Source organism: Podarcis vaucheri, assembly GCF_965113315.1.
Source record: "Podarcis vaucheri genome assembly, chromosome: 4".
NCBI lineage: Eukaryota > Metazoa > Chordata > Lepidosauria > Squamata > Lacertidae > Podarcis > Podarcis vaucheri.
The window spans coordinates 35,809,113-35,834,942 of NC_138762.1; the positions used below are offsets into that span (position 1 = coordinate 35,809,113).

The 25,830-nt window shown below is 43.3% G+C and overlaps 1 protein-coding gene and 1 long non-coding RNA gene across 7 annotated transcripts in view; one reads left to right on the top strand and one right to left on the bottom strand.

The window, feature by feature from the left end:
* Nucleotides 1-25,830, bottom strand: part of COL8A1 (collagen type VIII alpha 1 chain) — a 97,964-nt gene that overhangs the window by 35,405 nt on the left and 36,729 nt on the right. The gene's annotated exons all lie outside the window — the stretch shown is intronic.
* On the top strand, nt 4,394-20,963 carry LOC309531494. Its single transcript, XR_014219335.1, has 3 exons — nt 4,394-4,454; nt 19,709-19,972; nt 20,758-20,963. It is a non-coding gene; the product is annotated as an uncharacterized lncRNA (long non-coding RNA).

Here is a 25,830-nt window from a genome sequence, read left to right on the forward strand (position 1 = left end):
AACCAGAGACCAAATTGCAAACATGCGCTGGATTATGGAGAAAGCTAGAGAGTTCCAGAAAGACATCTACTTCTGCTTCATTGACTATGCAAAAGCCTTTGACTGTGTTGACCACAGCAAACTATGGCAAGTTCTTAAAGAAATGGGAGTGCCTGATCACCTCATCTGTCTCCTGCGAAATCTCTATGTGGGACAAGAAGCTACAGTTAGAACTGGATATGGAACAACTGATTGGTTCCAAATTGGGAAAGGAGTACGGCAAGGCTGTATATTGTCTCCCTGCTTATTTAACTTATATGCGGAATTCATCATGCGAAAGGCTGGGCTGGATGAATCCCAAGCCGGAATTAAGATTGCCGGAAGAAATATCAACAACCTCAGATATGCAGATGACACAACCTTGATGGCAGAAAGTGAAGAGGAATTAAAGAACCTTTTAATGAGGGTGAAAGAGGAGAGCGCAAAATATGGTCTGAAGCTCAACATCAAAAAAACGAAGATCATGGCCACTGGGCCCATCACCTCCTGGCAAATAGATGGGGAAGAAATGGAGGCAGTGAGAGATTTTACTTTCTTGGGCTCCATGATCAGTGCAGATGGTGACAGCAGTCACGAAATTAAAAGACGCCTGCTCCTTGGGAGAAAGGCGATGGCAAGCCTAGACAACATCTTAAAAAGCAGAGACATCACCTTGCCAACAAAGGTCCGTATAGTAAAAGCCATGGTTTTCCCAGTAGTGATGTATGGAAGTGAGAGCTGGACCATAAAGAAGGCTGATCGCCGAAGAATTGATGCTTTTGAATTATGGTGCTGGAGGAGACTCTTGAGAGTCCCATGGACTGCAAGAAGATCAAACCTCTCCATTCTGAAGGAAATCAGCCCTGAGTGCTCACTGGAAGGACAGATCGTGAAGCTGAGGCTCCAATACTTTGGCCACCTCATGAGAAGAGAGGACTCCCTGGAAAAGACCCTGATGTTGGGAAAGATGGAGGGCACAAGGAGAAGGGGACGACAGAGAATGAGATGGTTGGATGGTGTTCTTGAAGCTACTAGCATGAGTTTGATCAAACTGCGGGAGGCAGTGGAGGACAGAAGTGCCTGGCGTGCTCTGGTCCATGGGGTCACGAAGAGTCGGACACGACTAAACGACTAAACAACAACAAACAAATTCTCAGCTGCTGTCAACATTCAGTTACTATGGCTTTGGGACTTTAAAGAAGAACAGGGATGTGTGCAGTGCAGTGTCAGAAGACATACTGAGCTGGTTCCATACAGAGAGTGCACTCTAAATCCCAGATGCCAATCAGCAGGGCTGTACGGAGAGGTGAGGCCACTGCCACACCAACATCGCTGCAGCACATGGCCAGGACCAAGTGTGGCAGGGGACAGGAAGGTTGCTTTAGTCTGGAGCTGGTTCAGTGATTGGGGTCAGGTCAGGGGCCATTTTGCTAAATAGTGGCACTGAAACTGGATTGTGATGACATAGCCCTCAGGCTTCCTTAGCCCCTTCTATTCCATGCCCCCAGAATGGGGCCTTTTCCAGCCGGAACTTGCCGGAACTCAGTTCTAGCACCTCTCAGGTTGCTGCCATTGCCATTATAGGAGAACAAGGGAGGCGTTCATGGTGGCTCACGCCTCTGTTTAAATGGGTCCCGTCCACGCCTTCCCAGCCAGCAGATTGGCTGGCTGGTCGATGATGTGGCCAGGATCCTCTGCGCAACGCGGGACTCCGCCCCCACCCCTGGAGCGGAGTGGGCAGTCATGTGGTCCACCGCAACTCCTCCCCACATTTAAGTGGAGCAGATTTTTGGCTCCTCTTTTTCTAGAAAAATAGCATTGCCCTGGAATACCCCTTTCATGGATCTTCTGCTGGTGCTCCCAGTGGGGATCCCACTGGCAGTACTTTTTGCCAGTCTGCCCATTGACTTTGCCAGCAAAACTTAACTTGCAAAATGTTTTTTTTATTACTTTGCCCATTAGTTACGACTGCAATTGTAAAATACAGTGATGAAGATTATGAAGATTATAAACAATATCATTGCACTAAATTCCTGATTATTTCAACATTGCATTTGTTCTGAGGACATATGACCTAACCAGTTTTCTTTCTATAATTTCAGTGGGATCAAGTTAAGAACTAAGACCCATTTAATACAGTGGGGGACAATAAAGGTCTTTTTGCAATTACATGTATTGCAGACAGTGATATTCATTGTAGCTTAGTAACAAACAATACAGATTCCATTGGTCAAATAAACAATTAATAAAATGGTCTGGCAAAGCAGAGGATGTTAGCAAACGTCTACAAGTGAAGCATTGAAGGATTTCCCAAATATTTATCCAGAGAGTCTCAGCTCTTACACGGCAGAGGACAATACGTTCTTTGTCTCACTTGAACTTGCACAGACAGAAAGTATGTTTGCATGGGATGGGATCACAACGAATGGTCAGGTTTGGAAGGCATTCAGGCAATAAAGAGTTAGCAGCAGGGCTTGACAGATCATTCTAAAAAAGACCTGCTACCGCTAGCTCTCAAGAGAAATGACCGAATATGTTGTAAACAAGAAGATTTTGAACATCAATCTTAAATGTGTTTTTAAACAATCCTTCAGACAGGGATGAGTAACCTGTGGTTTTCCAGATGACTCCAGCTCCTACTACCCTTGACAATTAATGCCTGACCATGTTGGTTGGGGCTGGAGCTGGAGTCCAGCAACATCTGAAGGTTCATCCTTGTCTTAAGATCTACAGATATAACAAGTGTATATTAATAGCTTCTATCTTCTCTTGGTGAAGAGCTTAGAAAAAAAATCATATAATACAATTTATTCAGGTAGCATTTAAAGTCAATTATGATAAATAAAAAGTTATCCAGAGAAGGCATTTCTATGTAAGACTCCTTTACTAATTTGCAAAGCACACACACATACACACCACCAATAACAGTAACAACAACAACAATACCGCCAATATTAAGAAAAATTATCCTGGTAGTGAAAAGCATAAGATCAACAGTAAAATTGCATTTATAAAACAAATACAAAATACATCAATGAATGTATTACTTGCAATGAACTTGTAATGCTTGGTTACATATACAGGCAATACCAAATTAATATCAGCTGTCAGAACACATTCTTGTTTATATATAGGTTTTACATTAATGGTGTAATTTCAGAAATGCAGAAAAGATCATTTCAGAATAAAAACAGAAAATTTTATTTCATGACTCATGAGTCATATATAGAGAGGGGGGGAGAGTTTCTCATGAATTTAAAAATCTGTCACATCTTTCCATTAAAACTGTTAACCAGATATACGTTTTAAAAAATAAAGCCAACTAGTTTATTGAATTGTGTTCACCTCCATAATTTAATTCTGCATGAGCTGAAAATCTGGTAGCTTTAAGAAAATCAGCTTTTAAAAACAAAAACAAAATAACCATTTAAATATACGAACAGCAGTCAAGATTGTTGAGAAATGTTCTTAATGTTCACATGGAAACAATGAAGTTTTGAAAAATCTGTAGCAATCTCTGTCTGTATTGAAGCTGCGGGGGGTGAGGGGAAGCGGGGCAGGGAACATTTCCCAGAAAATTCCCTAGGTTTTAATTCAAGATGCTGACCTCACATAGGATATTTCACAAGTTGTAAGAGCACAGCTGAGTCTTGTGTTTCCAGTTGTACAGCTTTTGAAGTAGCAGACAGTCTGATGGCATGACTGGCTTAAGAGCGCTAAGTGTATTTGGCACATAAATCATTTGGCCTGAACTTTGCATCTACAGCCACAAGCTGTCATTCTACAATAAAACAATATATGTTGTTCAGAGGGGAATTCCACAAAGCAAAAATAGTTCCTTATTTTAATTATATCTATTTTAATATGATTGCCACTGCTTTGAACCATCCTTTCTTAATGCTTCATTGTCCTGAGACATAGAATTAAGGAGAGGACCTGATCTATGGATGTGCATCATCATCATCATCATCAATTATTATTATTATTATTATTATTAATACCCCACCCATCTGACTGGGTTCCCCCAGCTACTCTGGATGGCTCCAAAGAGAATATTAAAAACACGCTAAAACATCAAACATTAAAAACTTCCCTAAACAGGGCTGCTTTCAGATGTCTTCTAAAAGTCAGATGGTTGTTTATTTCCTTGACATCTGACGGGAGGGCGTTCCACAGGGCAGGTGCCACTACTGAGAAGGCCCTCTGCCTGGTTCCCTGTAACCTTACTTCTCACATTGAGGGAACCGCCAGAAGGCCCTTGGAGCTGGACCTCAGTGTCTGGGCTGAACGGTGGGGGTGGAATTGCTTTGAATTTGATTCTTTGGAGAGAGTGAAACATATCCGTAAAACTGATGCCTTGCTTTAGTGAGCGCTAGCCTTCAAGGATAGATGTTATGAGATCCATGCCAAGAATGCATCCATCAACTTGCCTACAGGTAAGGAATGGGAAACTGAAGTGCTCTTAATTTCACATCACTGACCTATCGGGGCCTCTGGATGGATCCCACCCTTAACAGCATATTGGTTACACAAATGACTGTAGCCAAGAAATGCAGTGGTCTGTTTACATATGGAAGCTAAGAAGCAGAGAAGCAGCTGCCTCCTGAAGGCTAGTTCAAATTACGTGTGGGTGTTTTATGATACTGCACCCAATGGATTGTGTACATTTTGCTGCTTTTATTGACTGTGTAGTGAGTGACCAGTGCCGGATTTATGTATAAGCTTAACAATATATAGCTTAGGGCCCCACTCTCTTGGGCCCCCCCAAAAAAAATTTAAAGGGAAAAAAACCTGGATGTACATTTATAAAATATAAGATAAAAAACAAATAAAATAAAACCTACATACAGCAACAGTATTTTGTGTTGTATAGGCTCCTATGATGTAAGTAATGGCCCCCTCCTGCTAGCCTGCTCCCTAAAATATCACTGGTTTGCTCATTACTATATATAGGGTGCCTACATTCTGCATGGACAACAGAGGACGAGATGGTTGGACAGTGTTCTCGAAGCTACCAGCATGAGTTTGACCAAACTGTGGAAGGTAGTGGAAGACAGGAGTGCCTGGCGTGCTCTGGTCCAGGGGGTCACAAAGAGTTGGACACGACTAAATGACTAAACAACAACAACATTCTGCATGGACTGGTTGCATGGCAACATGCGCAAATGGTTTTAGATACCTATTAGGTCTATAAATTACCATATCGCATATATTCAACACAAAAAACAGTGACAATTTCTTGTTGACAAAGGACAAAGGGCCCCATTACATTCAGTGGCTTAGGGCCTCATCAAACCTAAATCTGGCCCTGTGAGTGACCATCTGAATGCAGTCTTTGGGTCAGATTTGATGAAGTGAACATGCGTGAGGGCCACAGGGGCCAGATTAAATCAACTGGTGGGCCAGATTAGGACCCCCAAACAGATTTTGGACATGCCTGCCTTAAAATATGGTTGCTAGTCGGCACTTTCTAGCGCAATTAGGTTGTCCTTTGTCTAATGCAAAAAGTGACAGGAAGAATATGGGATAACAACCACCAGTTGGCAATGTTATGTAACCACTGCATGCTCATATGAATGCTCAAGAAACAAGTGATACAAAATTTTCATGTCATCTAGTGCATCTTCTTCAGCCAGCCATTTTGTTCCCATTCTTATCTGGTACAAGTCAGGTCACCTTGTTTTACAATGTCTTCTGCATTTCCAGTAATTCACTGTTTAATTTCAGTCAGTATTTTATGAGATTTGCTTCCCAAAGCTAACTCTAGATCCCGTAATACTCTTAACATATCAGCAAAGCTGTTACAGTAGCTACTTTATTTAAACAACAACACCTCCTCTTTGGTGGGGGAATTAAGCCATTCCTAGCAGGAGCAGTCTGCCAGGGTGCTTAACTCTGAAAGGGTTGTATGGGACTTCGGATCAATGACCAAAAGAATGTTTGGAACATGCAAGCAGAAAGCATTTCCTTCTGTGACACCTGAGGGGAATATATGTGAGCAATTCGAAGAAAACAGCACAACAGCAACTGGATTGAAAAGTGGGGATGGGGAGGCAAATCAGGCCGCTTCACATTTAAAGATGAATTAATGTTGTACTGTGTTTTAATTTATTGGAAGCTACCCAGAGTGGCCAGGGGAACCCATTCAGATGAGTGGCATAATAATAATAATAATAATAATAACAACAAAACAACAACAACAACAACAATTCACACTTCATGAAACAGTATCAGAACTGAAACACAGAAATCCTTCAAAATCCGCCCCCCACAAAAAAATTCTGAATTGCAGTTCTCCGGCCAATTAATGTATGGAAAAATGTATATCCTAAGTAAAGTGCACATACATAATGTGATATGAGCAAAAACAACGTTAAATATACATTATATAGTGTCAAATGGCTTGCAAAAAATGTATCTATTAGGAATTCACATGAAAATTCTGATGAATGTCCATGAGAACTTTTTAAAAAAGAAAAAAAAAGTATTTTCAAACCGATGTGAAAATGCAGTAAAGTGAACTTAAGATTGGGAAAACGAGAACCCCACACAATTCACCCACCCCTACTTGGAAGTGGTACTAGAAAAAAACTGCTAGCTGGAGTGTGTCTTTGAACTGTGCAAGTGTGTCTTGCTTGCTTGGATGAATGAAGGATGGAGAGGGGGTGTGTGTGTGTGTAGAGAGAGAGAGAGAGAGAGAGAGAGAGAAAGATCTTTGACTTCTGCATGGCTGGATTGAAGGTAAGAGTCATATTCAATACTCTGCCCACTTGTGTCTTTACTGGCATGTTCACCAATGGTTTTGCATTCTAAACTTGGGCTACCTATCAGTAGTAAACAAGTTGCAGTGAAATCCTTGCTGAGAAGTAAGCCCCACTGAGCTCACTGATTGTGCAGGATTGCAAGCAAATGTATGACCATAAGTCGTTACAGAGCTGACATTTCAAAAGAAATAAAATCTCTTAGAACCAGTGGAAATGGAAACGTACAACGAATGCAATTTGTAATGGCATTCAGTGAGAAATTTCTATGGGCCAACTAAAAGTTGCTTAATTCATAACGTACATCCCTTGGATGTTCTTGTGAGACAAATGTTAGGCATGTACTGTTGAAGCAAACCTGGATACGAGAAAAGAGAAATAAAAATAAATGAAGTTGCTGAAATATTAATTGCTGGATTTACAAAAAGTCTGCCTGTCTGATTGGCCTACCTCTCTTTTCCACTGAAGTCATTTGATAGAACTCCCAGGAATTTCATTATGAGTTAGGAAAGTACTGAACAACCTACTCAAATATCTGAATGTGTGCTGTGTATATAAAGGTCATATAAGGCTTACAAGGAGACATAATAAAGGGATTTTGTCAGTTAAAAGCCAGGGAAACAGAACTGCAAGGCTGGTTCCACAATACAAATGTAAACTGGTTTAACAGCCATTCCCTTGTCTCAAGAAAATATGGAAACTGAAGTTCAGCAGAGGTGGAGACATAGGGTTGCTCTGAACACCTCTCAAAACTACAATTCCCAGGATTCTTACAGGAAGCCATGACAGTTAATGAGGTATAAAAATGCAGCATATTGCCTGTGCCTTGCTTTAACAGCTGAGCTGTTACTCACAGTACATTATAGTACCTACATGTATACATAGTACCTACACATATACAGTACAATACAGTATCTACATGTTCTGTTAACAGAGGACAGTCCTCTGTTTCAAAGTGTCCTCTATTTGAAGGACTGACTAGTTCAGCTCTTAAAAAAAAGAACCGTAAGAAGGGAGATCAGGAATCTGCCCATCAGCAGCGGGACAGCAAGCTGAGAAGGCACGCAATTGATTCGGTCACAGCTTTCTCCCATGATGGGAAAGATCACTCTATTTACATTTTTATTATTTTTATTATTTTGATTCTTGACTCTGTTAGTTACTATATCTTGCCCAAGGCAACCCAGAGCAACTTAACAACTAACCAAACAAAAAACCAACATAGATACATTTAAACTAAGTGGCGGGGAAAGTAAACATTTCTATATATTCATCTATGCGTATATAGAAGATTGCCCAGAAGGAAATACAGCCCTCAGCTTGACAAAGTTTCTAGATATCTCTATAACATTTGCTTACTTATATAATTATGCGCAGTTGAAAGTAGACCCTTAACTCTACACACTTCGGACACAAGAATGAAAATGGTTGCTCCAATGTGCTTTTTAAAAATTGTGTTCATTGCATAAAACAGATCACAAGCAACTATACAGTGGTACCTCTAGTTACGAACTTAATTTGTTCCGGAGGTCCGTTCTTAACCTGAAACTGTTCTTAACTAGAGGCGTGCTTTCGCTAATGGGACCTCTTGCTGCCGCTGCGCCGCCAGCACACAATTTCTGTTCTCATCCTGGGGCAAAGTTCTCAACTCGAGGTAACTCTTCCAGGTTAGTGGAGTTTGTAACCTGAAGCATTTGTAACCTGAGGCGTTTGTAACTCGAAGTACCACTGTATTTCTGTGTGATTACACCATTGCCAGGTGTGTGCATTGGCTCTCTGTATATACCAAACAGTGAAGTGAATTGGAGTGAATCAGGGGTTTTCCCCCTTCCTGGGTCAAAACTCATTGTCAATATCTGCCCCCCCCCCAAGTCAGACCCGGGACTCTCTAGTACTCGTGTCATTTTGTTGCTTTGTTTCTGCACATGTTGCTTTGTTTCTCCAAATGCAGTCCAAAATGTTGCCTCTGGAACATTGAAAAGCTCTGGATTATTATTATTATTATTATTATTATTATTATTATTATAGCACAGTGGAGGATTTTTAAAGAATAAAGCTTCATTTATGCTTAAAAAATGACACCAGTACGACATTGCTCTGCTTTAACAAACACACACGACATCATCCACAGGGCTCCAGAACTCTGAAGACAGCCTCACACTTTGAGACCTATTGGGGACCTCTAAAGGCCTAAAATAGCACACAAACAAATACTGTGCTGAAAGTGAATAAATGTGTCATTTCTGCTTTTTATGAAATCTTGTGAATATGAGGTCACCACAGTTGGTTTGGCAAGGCTAAGCCCCTTGCTAGGAAAGTTCAGGCCAGTTTGGTTCATGACCAGATTGGGAACCTGGAACTGACAATAGCTTCACAGATGTGCATAACAAGCATGCTGGGAGTTTTTAAAAATAGTATATTTACTTTCGGAAACAGAAAATGGGGGCATTTTAGCATCCCTTCTTGTAGCATTGACTACTGGACTTTGCCTTGTTAAATTCTTCCTCCTTCGTGTAGGATTTCAGGCTTCTTATTGGCTTGGCTTTTGTGGCATTCATACCAGGGCTGGTGTCAACACCCGGAACCCTCAGGCCAGAGACCCAGGATGATGGCAGGACTCACTATGGATACGTACCACGCAGCTCTTTAAATCTAGATGCCATTTTAACTTCCCACAATGCCCCAGGTACAGCACTGAAGGCCGGTCAAAGACATTCCAGGAAGGACTGAAGCTCACTGATAAAGCATCCGCTTTACATGTAGTTGTTCTTAGGCTCAATCCCCAGCATCTCAGGTTGGGTAAGAGAGGCTCTTGTCTGAAATCCTGGAGAGCCAAAGCTGGCCAGTGAAAACAATACTGAGCTAAAAGGACCAATGGTCTCTGACTTACTGTAAGGCAGCTTCTACGTTCCCTGGTGAAGGACAATATACCCCCTCATTCCACACAGGCTGTGTACATATCATAACTTTAAAACACATTTCTACCCATCTCCAAAGAATCCAGGGAACTATAGTTTATCCCCCACAGAGCTACAATTTCCAGCACCTTGAAAAAACCACAGTTCCCAGGATTCTTTGGCTGGAGAGGCAGCCTGTCCCATTTTGTTGCCTGAGGCAAAACAGGAAGGTGCTGCCTCCTCCTGCTACCGCCCTGCCCTGCCTTGCTTGCTGGCAGTGGTGTAGCGTGGGTTGTCAGCACCCGGGGCAAGGCAAGTAATTTGCGGCCCCTAACCCATGGATTTGCGCCCCCTAACCTGTGGATTTGCGCCCCCTAACCCTAACCTCCAGATGTTGCGCCCGGTGCGCCCGGCCCCCCCTGCACCCCCCACGCTACGCCACTGCTTGCTGGGGCTATGCGGCTTCTGATGAGATCTTGCAAGAGTTCCATTATATCTCATTGGAACCCAGAAGCTGCAGCCACGCTGGGTGGGCATCCCACCACCAGCGGATAAGCAAGGGAAAATGGCGGCCACAGTGAGATCTTGTGACAGCTCTGCAAGATCTCACCAGAAGCTACTTCTCCAGGAGTGACAGGTGGGGTGGGCAGGGCCCCCACAGGAGTGCCACCCCTTGGGATTCCACCACCCAAGGCAGCTGTCTCAATCCCTGATGTTATCTGAATGTGCTGTAAAGTTATGTACGTAGCCTTAGAGAAGCCAACTGGACTGGTAGTTCAATCTTACTTCAACAGTAGTACAGTGGTTACTCTGGTTAAGAACTTAATTCATTCTGGAAGTCCGTTCTTAACCTGAAACTGTTCTTAACCTGAAGCACCACTTTAGCTCATGGGGCCTCCCATAAGCTAAACATTAAATCCATAGTTCTTGTTTTAAAACATTAAATCTATAGTTCTTGTTTTCCGAAGTTTGCAGCTGTTGCATTGCCGCACCACCACTGCGCAATTTCTGTTCTCATCCTGAAGCAAAGTTCTTAACCCGAGGTACTATTTCTGGGTTAGCAGAGTCTGTAACCTGAAGCATATGTAACCTGAAGCGTATGTAACCCAAGGTACCACTGTAACAGGCTAGCATCCTTCACTGTACTCAAGGGCAATGGGCTAGCAGAGAGGGTTTTAAAATGTGCTTTGAATGTATGCAGCAGCCTATGATGTTTTTGTGTTTTTGTGAAGTATATGGACCCTCTGCTTTCAATGCTGGTCAGCACATCTTTCCTCTGTTACCAAGGAGGCAGATGAATCAAGAATAGTGTAAGCAGTGCTTTTTTTCTTAAAAAAAATGTTTAGGGGTACTCTCATTCTCATTTTGACTCAAGAAAATCACCAGGAAAGGAAATGAAGCCGCCATCGTAGGTGGTAACAACGAAACTGACCAATCACCGTGCTAGATTCCAACTCCTACTTCACACATTAAACGCCCGCTTCCATCTGAGACTCAGGAAAACTATGACAAGAAATGAGATCACCATAGGGGGTAGCAACAGAACTGACAATTCACTGTGCCAGAGAAGAAACAAAATGTTTAGGGGTATGCATACCTATGCGTCCCCCCAGAAAAAAGCACTGGGTGTAAGTATTGCACTATGGAGGGAAAATAAAAATCCAGGGTTCTTTCTTGATTCAAAAAGGCCCTGAATGTCAATCAAGAAACCTCCCCTCCAAGATATCTAACATTCATCAGCCCGAAAGATTTCCAAAAAGCAGAAGAAAGTCGTGTCCATCAGGGGATTAACAGATGGGGCTGCAAGACATAAGAATGTACCTGTGGATGTGGCTGCCCACGCACATGTTCTGAATCCAACGCCTGCACCAAGCTTTCCCAAAATTAACTGATGCAAACCCCTCAACATGTGCAGCGAGTTTATCCTGGAGCAGCAAGCGCTCAGAATCCCAAAAACATGTTTTTTAAACAAGTTTCTTACATTGACTGTCTAGAGAAAAGTGGGGGGGGGGAGTTCTACGAGTGTAATAAATGTTAGCTTCTGGAGGTGATCTATTAAGCAGCACCGTAGCAGGGAGGAAGACAATGCCCCCCTTTCTTCCCACCTCGCTTATGTAGGCCATCATCCAGAGCTGTCAAGGAATCAAGCCCTTTCGGCAGAGTGTTCCCAGGTGCTTTCTGTCTACTGGAACGCAGCAGCAATCCCGAGCCAAAGGGACGGTGACTACAGCCGCTCGATTACACGGATGATGTGGGGCGCTTGTTTGGGCTCCTTTTCATTTCCCTGTCCTTCGGACTTTGGAATGTGAGGTTCGTTTCAATCGCATAACATCTCTGAGGCCACTTATTCCTGTCTGACCTTTTTTTTCTACATGTCAACACAGACTTACTTAGCTGGCTCCCTTTACCTCTCTGTACTTGGAAGAGCTTTACATAAAATAAAACACATGCCATTTTCATGCTTGGCTCCCATTTGGAGACCCACCCACTGCTGCCTTGTGGAAAACTTTGAAAACACCCTAGCTAGCTAATGAAAAAGCTCTTAGCAAGATCTAGATCTTCGGCATTTATCTACTCAAGCTGCCATCCTGAACTGCTTGGCTGGAAGCAGGGCTTGACTTAGCCCTTCAGTCTACTTGCCCAGCCACAAAGGTAATCTAAGTTCATGTAATTGCCGGTGTTCATTTGTTATCTTTGCCTTTTCCACCCCAACCCATCCTCAAATGTCAGACTGTATTCGTTTTCCCGCTTTCTCTGATTGCAATGTGCCATGGACAGGGCTATATCTATTCATTATTACAGTGGTACCTTGGGTTAAGTACTTAATTCGTTCTGGAGGTCCGTTCTTAACCTGAAACTGTTCTTAAGCTGAAGCACCACTTTAGCTAATGTGGCCTCCTGCTGCTGCTGCGCTGTCGGAGCACGATTTTTGTTCTCATCCTGAAGCAAAGTTCTTAACCTGAAGCATTATTTCTGGGTTAGTGGAGTCTGTAACCTGAAGCGTATGTAATCTGAAGCATATGTAACCTGAGGTACCAATGTATTTTTTCAAACCCAAACATTTAACAGCTTCAACTACAAAAATAAACCCATGCAAAAGATTAAAAATACATTAAAACATCCATCATTAAAAACTTCCCTAAACAGGGCTACCTTCCCATGTCTTCTAAACATCAGATAGTTATTTCTTTGACATCTGATGGGAGGGCGTTCCACAGGGCGGGCACCACTACCGAGAAGGCCCTCTGCCTGGTTCCCTGTAACTTCACTTCTCGCAGTGAGGGAACCACCAGAAGGCCCTCGGAGCTGGACCTCAGTGTCCAGGTTGAACGATGGGAGTGGAGATGCTCCTTCAGGTATACTGGGTATACACAGAAGACCTTTTAGCTTATGCAAGAGACCATCCATAAAGTGTGGCATCTGTATTTGTTGCCACACTTTACCCTGTTTTAGCCAGTCTTTCCTTTTTGACAACTTTGCTACCCACTGTCTCACCCTGATTCAAGGCACACTGTTTGTGTATTCATGTGTTACATTCAACAAGTGTACTATCTGAAAGCTGTGCATGCAACAATTGAGCTATACAAATGAACAAGTGTATATACACTTGCACAAGAGCTGGGACCTGTGCTCAGTGTAATGTAGGGACAACCCTTTTACGGGTCTCAGAGTGGCTTATTTTCCCACATCACAGAACAGCCCCACAACTAGTCTCTTTGGCAGACATGACATTTTTCAACTTATTTATGGACTGTACACATTGAAATATGAAATCCGGTAAATGTTAAATACTTGGAAGGGAATATTGTGTGACGACAGCAAATAATAACAATAAAAATCTACCAGTGTGCTTTCTAAACTGTTGGGAAATGTATCATTTCAAGTTAATCTTTTAAAAATTCTCTGGCAGGGTCATGGATCTGCCCCATTTACATTTGCTCACTGCCATATCACGATCCTTTTGTTCATGCAGTATAAATAAGGATACATTTTCTTTGTCAAGTGCAAAACCTTATGGGAGAAAAAGTTTCTTTTTCATAAACACATCACCTTACAGGCTCAGTTTTACACTGCCATTATCCAATGCAAATGACAGTAAGAGATGAACAAATGTGCTCAGGTAACGCCGCCCCCCGCCAAATCTCCATAACTTGATACTAACCTCTTAGCCTTGATTCATTTTCAACACTAGTTAACATTTGGGGGCGTAGATGCCAGTGGTGGCTGGTGCTCATTGGGACTGGTAGGCAGGCAGGCAAACAGTAGCCAATGGCATGTGGAGCCGGCTAATTCTAGTTTTGCTCCCATCCTCCTCCCTGCTGCTGAGTCCTACAAGGGCAACACTGAGACTAAGGAGGAGGAAACTGACAAGCAGTGCCAACCCCTGGGCTTGTTGTTAAAAAGAAGACAGGCAAGGGGGTGGCTGCCTGAGGGCAGGCTGACAGTGGTGGGGCCATGCCTCATTTGTCCTAAAGGAATAACTTCCAGGGATGGATGGGGTCCCTAGTAGTAGCCAGTGTGGTGGTGAGGCTCTGCCCTCTCAACACTGGCATTGATGCAGATTACCTGGATGAGATGGGGCATTCCCACCAGTGTGTCTGCTCATCTCCACTCATACTGTTATTATGGCCTGCTCCATCCCCATCCAGTTAAGCTGCAGTGATGCCAGTGTTGGGTTGGGTGAGTGGCTCTGCCCCACAACACCAGTTGTTCCTGGTGGTCGTCTGGTGGTTACTTGCAAGCCAAACACCCTTGTGATGGTCAGTCATCCTATGCTTTTGTTTTTATATACAGTGGTACCTCACTTCAGGTTAGATACACTTCAGGTTACAGACTCCGCTAACCCAGAAATAGTACCTCGGGTTAAGAACTTTGCTTCAGGATGAGAACAGAAATTGTGCTCCGGTGGCACGGCAGCAGCAGGAGGTCCCATTAGCTAAAGTGGTGCTTCAGGTTAAGAACAGTTTCAGGTTAAGAACGGACCTCTGGAACGAATTAAGTACTTAACCCGAGGTACCACTGTATTTTGTAAGCTGCCCAGAGTGCCTGGGGCAAACTAGTCAGAGGTACAGAGGCAGGGTACAGATAATAAAATTATTATTAAATTATTATGCCCCTCTTATTTTGTTTTATCCTTATGGATATCTGCTCTCTTCTCAAAGTCATTGGTTGATCTGTTCTCCAAGTGGATAACTCAATCTAATCATTTGTCCTAAAGGAATAACTTCCAGGGATGGATGGGGTCCCTAGTAGTAGCCAGTGTGGTGGTGAGGCTCTGCCCTCTCAACACTGGCATTGATGCAGATTACCTGGATGAGATGGGGCATTCCCACCAGTGTGTCTGCTCATCTCCACTCATACTGTTATTATGGCCTGCTCCATCCCCATCCAGTTAAGCTGCAGTGATGCCAGTGTTGGGTTGGGTGAGTGGCTCTGCCCCACAACACCAGTTGTTCCTGGTGGTCGTCTGGTGGTTACTTGCAAGCCAAACACCCTTGTGATGGTCAGTCATCCTATGCTTTTGTTTTTATATACAGTGGTACCTCACTTCAGGTTAGATACACTTCAGGTTACAGACTCCGCTAACCCAGAAATAGTACCTCGGGTTAAGAACTTTGCTTCAGGATGAGAACAGAAATTGTGCTCCGGTGGCACGGCAGCAGCAGGAGGTCCCATTAGCTAAAGTGGTGCTTCAGGTTAAGAACAGTTTCAGGTTAAGAACGGACCTCTGGAACGAATTAAGTACTTAACCCGAGGTACCACTGTATTTTGTAAGCTGCCCAGAGTGCCTGGGGCAAACTAGTCAGAGGTACAGAGGCAGGGTACAGATAATAAAATTATTATTAAATTATTATGCCCCTCTTATTTTGTTTTATCCTTATGGATATCTGCTCTCTTCTCAAAGTCATTGGTTGATCTGTTCTCCAAGTGGATAACTCAATCTAATCTAATCTAATTATTTAATTCTTCCATTTATATTCCATCTTTCCTTCAAGGACCTCAAGGTGGTGGCGTCCATGGTTCCCATCTCCCCATTTTAACATCACAACAGTCATATGAGGTAGGTCAGGATGGGAGAGAGGGAGACTGGCCCAAGGTCAACCAGTAAGCTTAGTGGCTGAGTGGGGGTTTGAACCCTGCTGTCTCAGCACTTTAACTGCTACACCAGACAAGCTCACCCTTCCAAATGAACCACTTGGCCCAGAATATACTTCTTTCATGTTCTATATTGCTCACACAACTCAGCCCATTGCATGAGGAACTATTTGCCCCCATCCATTTCATATATTTCAACACATTGTGTATGAGTCCGCCTTGAACATGGCTTAGAAACTCTCCTTAATATTTCTGCTAGTCTTTGAGGCTCTTACTCACCTTTCCGTTGAGTGCCCAGACCAATGAACTTGCACAGTGTGATGCCCTTGTACTTCAGGCTGCAATGGCCCAGAACTGTCTACAGAACATACTGTTTTACTCTCATCTCACTTCTCCAAATGAGAAGTTCCAGGCCCAGGGCTACAGGGTTTCATGTTCTTTGGATGGGAGAACACTGGTGATATTTGCTTTATTTGCAAATATGCAAGGAGAAGAAATAAATATGTTCCTCTGAAGCAGACAGTGTCTCTTTCATCAGTTTGCCAGAGAACAAGTTGTGCAGAGAGGAAAAGACCCTCACCCCACCCAGGGCCGGATTTAGGTTTGATGAGGTCCTAAGCTACTGAAGGTAATGGGGGCCCTTTATATGTCCAGATGTCTTTTGTCAATAACAAAACGTCACTGTTTTCTTGTGTTGAATATATGATATAGGGTAATTTATAGACCCAATAGGTATCTAAAGCCATTTGCACATAACAAAATATGTATTTTATCAAAGTAATTGATATAGAAATGAGCAAACCACTGATATTTTAGGGAGCAAGCTAGCAGGCGGGGGGCATTACTTACATCATAGGAGCCTACACAACACAAAACACTGTTGCTGTACATAGGTTTTATTTGTTTTTTTATCTTATATTTTGTAAATGTACATCCAGTTTCTTTCCCCTTTAAATTTTTTGGGGGCCCCCCAAGAGAGTGGGGCCCTAAGCTATTGCTTGTTTAGCTTATACATAAATCTGGCACTGACCCCACCCCTAAAGCTGTACCATAGTCGAATTCAGTTAAACCAAGGGTGGAAGACCTTGTTCTGCCCAACAGTTGCATCCCCCCATGAACAATTCTGTGGGTGTTTAGTCCAGTGGTGGACAAAGCCAAAGGCAAAAATTGGTTAAGACTAGAGGTAAAATAAGGCAGAGCAATGGGTGTACCTTTGTACAGCAGGGTAAATTCCTGCCACATAATGGTGTCATCCATTTGCTCCCCCTTTTCAAGTGCTGTTTCCATCTTTCCTCACAGAAAGCCCAGTCCCCCCCCCCCAAGAAAGACAGAAGAGTAGTGAAATCTCCACAGGGGTAAATGCCATTGGCAACAAACTTCTGTCTTCATTAAGAGCTAAGATTTTGACATGTGACCCTATCACAGCTCTGCACACATTCACTTTAATCTTTGCAGCAGCACCATTTTACCACCTATTTATTTTTGAATGAATCTTTTACTTGGCAGCAAAATACTTCTCTCTCTCTCTCTCGGTTAAAAACTCTAAGTAATAGTGAAATGCCAGTTCAATGAGCAGTATAACAGTCAAACACCTTTTGCAGGGGTGCAGAAGATGAAGAGTGTGAAAACTCATTTCTAGTCATTAACACCTTAGTAAGTTAATGGTGATGGGGACAGATTTCTCCCTATCATTTCTCTTATGGGATAATGGAAGAAGCACTAATTTTGTACACATCGTACACGCTCATACAAACAAGAGTTTAGAGGCTGTAGTCTAGGAATGGATGGATCAGTTCATATCTGGTCCATGTCAGTTTCGCATGCGTCTATACATAATGTGCTGGAGACCAAGCGCTCAACCTCACCACACATATAAAACAAACTTATACCACCTTAAGAGTCATGGCTCTCCCTCACAGAATCCTGGGAACTGTAGTTTATTAAGGAGTCTCCTACCAACTCTCAGCATACTTAACAAACTTCAATTCCCAGGATTCTGAGTGTATGTGAGGGGGAACCATGACTCTTAAAGTGGTATAAGAGTGCATTAAATGGATGGTATGGATGTGACCCAACACAGGAGTGACACAGAGAGTAGGAGTGCATTAATTTCTACTAAACTCTAACACAAAGATTCCATTTAAAGTGTTGATTTGCCTTTGGGAAAATAGTTATTACTGGGATGTCCTGTGACTCCCTCCCTCCCTCTCTAAGCTGGTTAATGCATAGCTGTGAAAAGGCCACGTCCTGAACCTTTTCAGAAATCCTTGGTTTTCAGGGAGTTATGAATGCTGAGTGTAAGTCAGCAGAGAATTTCACACAGGTCCGAGGGGAACTGTGTATGTGTGACAAGAAGCCATGCTATGAACAGCATCCTGAAGGTCGTCTTCTTCTTCTTCTTCTTCTTCTTCTTCTTCTTCCTCCTCCTCCTCCAGGCTATGGCTGGAAGAGGATGGTGATTATTTGACTGCTTCCAGATTCTTGGATTGCGGCGGCAGCATTTCAAAGAATGTGCTGCTTTAGTAGAGGACACACCCCTACTACTAACATTTCTTGTTCATTTCCTACAGTGTAGGAAAGAATTCCAGACGGAACGGTGCAAACAGGATGTCCTAAAATGACTCTCCCCTCCCCCTCCCCATGCCGTGGATTAGTTTTAATAATAGCACCTCTTTTGCTGATACTTCAGGGATCTGTTACTGAGGCTCATAAACACATGAGCTTCTGCTACTGTTTTCACTGTAAGGTTCGGTCGCAAAGGGAGTGCATCCAAAATGACCCTGATCCCAGTGATTTCAGAGGTCAAGCTGCTACAAGTTGATTTTCTTTGCCCTCACCCCCACCCCTTTTACTGCGATTGACTGCCTTGCAAATGCCCCAATGTATTTGAAGGAGGCAGTAAGCCCTGAGGTGTGTGGGAACATTCACAAGGCGGGCCCCCAACTCACAGGCCCATTTCAAAAGTTCGATCCAAGTAGAATGAAACACACCTGGGAGTGAGGAAGCATCACAGTGGCAATGCCCACTCCCAAACCACACATACTTGTTTCAACAGCTGAATCCATTCTGGGGCAGTACGAGCCCCACACCCGTTCACATGCCTCAAAGGGCTACAGTGACTCGAAGGTGGAAAGGGCTTAAGTGCACTCAGACCGCAGCCCTAGGAACATTTACTTGGCAGCAAGGATGATGAAGACATTCCATTCAGATTGCCATCAAATGTGAACCGACCTAATTCACACATTATGAAACCACAGGAGCAACGAAACACACCATGCTTTGAGAAGTCACACTTCTCTGAATTTTGCAGGGCAGGTCTCTGGCTGAGTAGTGGGTACCAAAATTTATATAAGGAGTAAAGGGTTCATAAACATGCATATACCAGTGGATAGAAAGTACAAAAAATGCATTTTCAAAAGAGAAAATTGCTTTGAAAAAATGTGTATATTAGGCAAAATTGCATGTATGTTAGGCTAAATTTGCATTTAAGTGCTGGTGAATTTTTGTTTTAAAAAAACAACCACCCTACCTGTGAACTGATATGGAAATGTGGAGAAGTCAACTTCTCAGGGAATTCTGGGGATTGTAGTTCTCTGAGGGGAATAAAGGTCTCCTAACAGCTCTCAGTACCATTAACGAACTACAGCTGCCATAATTCTTTTGGGGATAAAGGTCTCCTAACAGCTCTCAGTACCATTAACGAACTACAGCTGCCATAATTCTTTTGGGGAAGCCATGACTGTTTAAAGTGGCAGAATATTGTTTCAAATGTTTAGTGTATATAGAACCTTTGTCTTTTAAAGCTCCTCTTGCTCATTTCAGAAGAAAAGGCTGGGAGTCAAGGAATGTGAGGAAGCTATTCAATATTCTCTGTTAATCTGCTCCAGTAATTTTTGTTGGTAGATTATAATTTTTGGTTGCATGTTGCATTCACAGGCACACTGTGGAAATGTGATGGATAAACAAAGGATTTAATCCAATCCACCAGTGAATTGGCAACTTCTGCTGGAATATTAGGAGAGGCAGCATCAAGACAACAATGTCTATCCCTCTTTGGAGCCATTGGCATTTCTGATGTGACAGTGAGGAATTATTGCACTTGCTGCTGGAAGCATGTGTACACTGGCTGGAATGACACCTAGGCGAGGAAACTTACCGTATCGACTTCAGTCATTTTGAGATATTCTCACACCTCAAAGAGTATGTGGTGCTGTCCATTCATCTTTTTAAAATGGGTGTTTGTCCTGGCTCGTCTATGCTAAATGCAGTTTTATGTAGCAATTTCTTCAACAGTTTGGTTGTTGAATGGGGAAAGTGAATAGGACTATGGTCAACCACCAAGTGACTAGGGATCTTTTCCACTGAAACGGCACCTTTGCCCATAACAATGGAAGATTTATGCCAATTATTCAGTATCCACAGACTTCCCACACACAGTTGGGTCAAGCAGTACTTCTATGTTCACCAGCAAAGAGTTTGAGGAGTTCCTCTCTGCCAATGAGACCAAGTGGATCAGCTGACCTTAGTTGGAAAGGCAAGGCAAACTGCGCTAAAGAAGGTTCTAGGAAGAACCATGAAATAAAATATCTCTTGCATGTTTGCTGTATATCAGACAACACCGCACATACTGCTACTTACTGATAGACCACCAGTTGAACTGATACATGGCAAGTCCATTTACACTTGATGGGACCTGCTGAAATCAAGGATGAGTCTTTTGGAAATAACAATTGACTAAGCAGAATCATGGGAGCCACCATCCAGTAGCCCACTTTATGCATGAATTTCATAAAGGATGCATAAAATAATCACCATAAGATTTGCATATGTGTGTGTAATTTTTGAAATCATCGCTATAATTTAAATAGAAATATAATCTCACCACTGCAGAGAAAACTAACTAGGTGACCTGTGTTCATGATCTGTCTGGTGCTAATTGTTGATGGCAACATTGAAACCTCTTCTCTCCTTTATTTTGAAATCAGATTTGGACAGCCCTTCATAAAGAGGACTATGCTCTGTATAACAGGAGAGGACACATGGCCACATTTCTGGACATTGCACTGAAGAAGCTCATGAATACGTAGCTGCTATCATATAGGCTTCCATACAACCAGGTCCCACCTGTGAAAGGGATTTCTATGATGCTTAAATTTACCTGGGCTTAAGTATCTGGGAGGAATTCATTGAAAATGGACTACCAAGCAGGTTCCCTTCTTTTTGGCCATTTGACCACCATCATGACACGGACTCTTGCTATGAATGTTTTTTGCCTTAGTTATCTACAATGAAAGGGCTGCTTTAAATAAAAGTCTGTTTTAAATTCATATATACAATATAAAAAAAATTGTCTTCATTGTACTGTTTTGGGGAGGAGTAAGGACCACTCCTGGGGCTTTCCCCCCAACAAATCTTTTGCACTTCTGCAAACCCTGAAGCTTCTCCATATTTGCTGATCCCTCCCTCTTGAGCATAGGGACGCGGGTGGCACTGTGGTCTAAACCACTGAGCCTAGGACTTGCCGATCAGAAGGTCGGCGGTTCAAATCCCTGCGATGGGGTGAGCTCCCATTGCTTGGTCCCAGCTCCTGCCAACCTAGCAGTTCAAAAGCACCTCAAAGTGCAAGTAGACAATAAGGTACCGCTCCGGCAGGAAGGTAAATGGCGTTTCCGTGCGCTGCTCTGGTTCGCCAGAAGCAGCTTAGTCATGCTGGCCACATGACTCAGAAGCTGTACGCTGGCTCCCTTGGCCAATAAAATGAGATGAGTGCTGCAACCCCAGAGCCATCCGTGACTGTACCTAATGGTCAGGGGTCACTTTACCTTTACCCTCTTGAGCATGGCTGGTGCCATTCTGGTTACATAAGCATCTACACTCAGATAATGAGTTTGCTATTAATATATGGAATATCTTCCCTTATATTATGATGTGGAAAGACCTACATCAGTGATGGCCAAACTTGGCCCTCCAGCTGATTAGGACTACAATTCCGATCATCCCTGACCACTGGTCCTGTTAGCTCCTGATGGGAGTTGTAGTCCCAAAACAGCTGGAGGGCCAAGTTTGGCCATCACTGACCTACACTATTCAGAAGGAGTCAGGATGCTTGTTAATTAAAGTGTTTAAAGAAACACTACCCCTTCCTGTCTAACTTCTGTAGAATTCAGTAACTTATTTTCTCTTTCTCCAAGCGGTGATTCATTTGAATTCCTTTTATTACGTCATTTTTATCATCAAGTCCAAACTAGAAACAGAATCTGTCTGGATCTTACTCATAATGCTCAAACCATAAAAAAATAAATCAGTGGGAGCACTAAATCTCTAAAATTGTATAATTAAATTGGCATAACACTGGGCTGTGTGTTTATTGTTTTTAATAAACTGGATTTTTACACAAACGGTAGGTTGCAAAATCCACTTGCCAACATCCTTCTGCAATTGCCAGGTTTCCTGAGTCCTGGGCCCAAAGTGCTCGAGGGACAAATTCGTCGCAAGGCTTCCCTTGGAGCTCAGACAATGGAGACGTGTTACTGTACACATTCCTAATAAGAAACAACACCCTATCACATCCAGAGAAGCAGAGCACTTTGTATAGCGTTTTTGAGCATTCAGAAACGAGCATCTCATACATTATCTCCTGCAAGCCTTACAACAAACCCATAAGGTTGCATTCTAATCTTCACACTGAAGATGGGGGGCTGAGATTGAGTGGTTTGCCAAAGTGCATGGCAGTGGGGAGATCTACAAACATAAGAAGCTGCCTTATATTGAGTAATCTTGGTCCATCTGCATCAGTTTTGCCTACACTGACAGACAGCAGCAGCCCAGGAATCTAGTCAGGGGACATACACAGGATTCTTGGCCCTATGTATGGGGAAATGCCCAGGGAATTAACATGGGACTTTTTGCATGCAAACCATTTGCTCTTACCCTGAGAAGAGGGTTTCGCTCAAGGAGATAGATGTACCCACCAGAGAAGGTAAGCAGATTTGACCAAAAAAAGATACCGGAACTGTGTTCTGGCACATTCTGCCGTTAAAAAGCACTGGTGATGCTGATTTTTGAGAGAGCTTTACCATAATCAGATTGCAGAATGGTCCCTCATTCTAATTAGTGGGAAAGGAACATGTGATGGCCTGATTGCTTCCAACACATGTATCCCAGTCAATACTAATGCCAGGAACCACATGACAGCATATTCTAGGGGATGCAGTGCACCTTGACGGTGAGGAGGCTCGCATTAGACAAACCAACCAAATCTTTCTGTGCATTCCACAACCTTGCCAAGAGCAGCTGTTGCCGCACAAAACATTTCCTCCTGGCTATCATTCAACTAGTGTGGTGTAGTGGTTAAGGAGCAGTGGACTCGGAATCTGGTGAACCGGGTTTGATTCCCCGCTCCTCCACATGCAGCTGCTGGGTGACCTTGGGCCAGTCACACTTCTTTGAAGTCTCTCAGCCCCACACACCTCACAGAGTGTTTGTTGTGGGGGAGGAAGGGAAAGGAGAATGTTAGCCGCTTTGAGACTCCTTTGGGTAGTGATAAAGCGGGATATCAAATCCAAATCCAAACTCTAGTGTTCCAACTGCTCAAGCGTGTATTTCCCAGAACCAGCTCACCAGCTCATACCTTTCCCAGCACTGGTTAAAATGCTGATTTCAGCACATCACACCCATGATGGAATGGTCCATAGACAGACTGGCACCCCTCTTGGCTTCGCTGATGTGGTCCAAAGGAAAGCATTTGGTACCAGCTTGGCAGCAGGAGTTGCTGGAAGGAGGAGTACAAGACGCCATCCAACCGTCCTAGGGACTCCACTCATTAGCCTTTTCTTCTCCCAGTGATGTCAGGCAAGGCAGCAGGTACAGATTTTTCATCAGGGTTTACTCCCAAAACCTTTCTCATGAATGAATATAGCTGCCAGGCAGCGGAAGTTCAGGATCAGAGTTTTCCTTCTCTTAGATGGGCTACTGCCCCAAGTTGACGAGCCCCATCTGCCCCTCATTTTCCTCCACAGCACGTGCAGAAACAGTCTTCATGATTTTTGCAGAGCAGTTTCCACTAAAATAATGTATTCTCCCTAATATATACATTTTAATAGCCAATTTACCTTTGTATATGTATATTGCGAAAATTCATAATGAGAGTTTCAAAGGATTGCTCTTGTTTTGTAAAGTGCATATTAAAAAGGTAAAGGGACCCCTGACCATTAGGTCCAGTCGTGGCCGACTCTGAGGTTGCAGCACTTATCTCACTTTACTGGCCGAGGGAGCTGGCGTACAGCTTCCGGGTCATGTGGCCAGCAAGACTAAGCCGCTTCTGCCAAAACAGAGCAGCGCACAGAAACGTCGTTTACCTTCCCGCCGGAGTGGTACCTATTTGTCTACTTGCACTTTGAGGTGCTTTTGAACTGCTAGGTTGGCAGGAGCAGGGACCGAGCAACGGGAGCTCATCCCGTCGCGGGGATTCGAACTGCAGACCTTCTGATCGGCAAGTCCTAGGCTCTGTGGTTTAACCCACAGTGCCACCCGTGTCCCTAAAGTGCATATTAGGATGGTTTAAATTCAAACTGGATGGAATTTCCTCCGTGATCCTTAAGGTTGAGTGTGAGATGAAAATACGGGTGCTTGACTGGTTGAAAGGGAGTGTCGTTCAGTAACGGACACCACTAGAGGGGGACCAGCAGAGATACACAAGACCAAGTACCAGGGAAAGTCCCTGGCTGGGTCATGCTGTGGAATAGTCTTCCAAAGGAAGTGACAGAATCTCTCCTCTCCCTAGGGACCCATAAAAATAAGCACTTGAAAACGTACTGTGAGGAACAATGCCGTTCTGGCAGGGAGGCAGGATGATCTAATGTGCCTTTTCCATCCTTAGAACTGCACAGGCCATGAACAATCTGACCCTACTAGCAGCTCCTCGTAGACAAGATTTCCAAGATAAAAACAGGAATTTGTCAAAACTATGTCTGAAAGCAGATTTCTGTGAGAATGCTTTGAGAGGATTATTATGACCTTTTTCTAAGGGTCCTGCTATGTGGGTGGGTGGGGAGGGCTTCCGCTGCTGTGTGCTGCCAAGGAACTGGGAGGGAAGAGAGCAGGAATGGGATGGGGAAACCATGGATGAGGAGAGAGACTCCATCAGGCAAGGCCTCTTTCCACCTGCCTTGCCCCACTCTTCGGCCCTAGGAGTCCTCATAGGGGAGCTGGCCCTGGAGGAAGAACTGTGAGGGGAGAGACTTCGTCAGGCAAGGCCTCCTTCCACCTGCCTTGCCCCACCCTCTAGTCTCTACTTCTCAAGTTGTATTGTATTATTTTATGTACTGTGGCTTGCCATTGTTTCATTTTAGTTTATTATTTAGTTTAACTTTTATATGTTGTTATTATTATTATTTAATACTATTCTAATGATCATTGAATGTTACTTTTTGATATAGGTTACCTATTTTAAAGTTATGTTTTATTATCACATTTTTGTATTGCATTAGATTGTTATAAGATGTACATTTTTTGTTTCTTCAGCTTGTAAACCGGCTTGAGTATTGTAAGATAGAAAGAGGGTATACAAATTAAAAATGATGATGATGTCATTCTGCTTTATCAGAGCCTGGGCGACATTTAGGGCTAAATGTTGGGAGGCAGAGGGGAACAGACTCCAATGGGAAGTGGTTATGGACCTTGGTGGATTTCAGATTTGAAAATAAGGGATCAGCAGCCTCGCCTGTCCCGGGGACAGTCTATGGGATATCTGACAATCCGGGATAGTGGGAAATGGCCCTGGAATAAGGGAATTTCCCGCAAAAAAAGGGAAGGTTGACAGCTATGCTTTACACTTGAAAGAAAGAAAGGGAATAGAATCATATATTGAAAGTAAAATGGATTAGTCTGACCACAACAAAAACTAAAACCTTTCAGATCAGGATAATGAGCCTTAACATGCCTTGTGTTTATTTTTGGTTGAATAAAATGAACCTCTTTAGAGATTTTGACCAGTATGATGGTGTTATCATGTCTTAAATAAAATAATGGGTGTGTGTGTGTGGGTGTGTGTGTGTGTA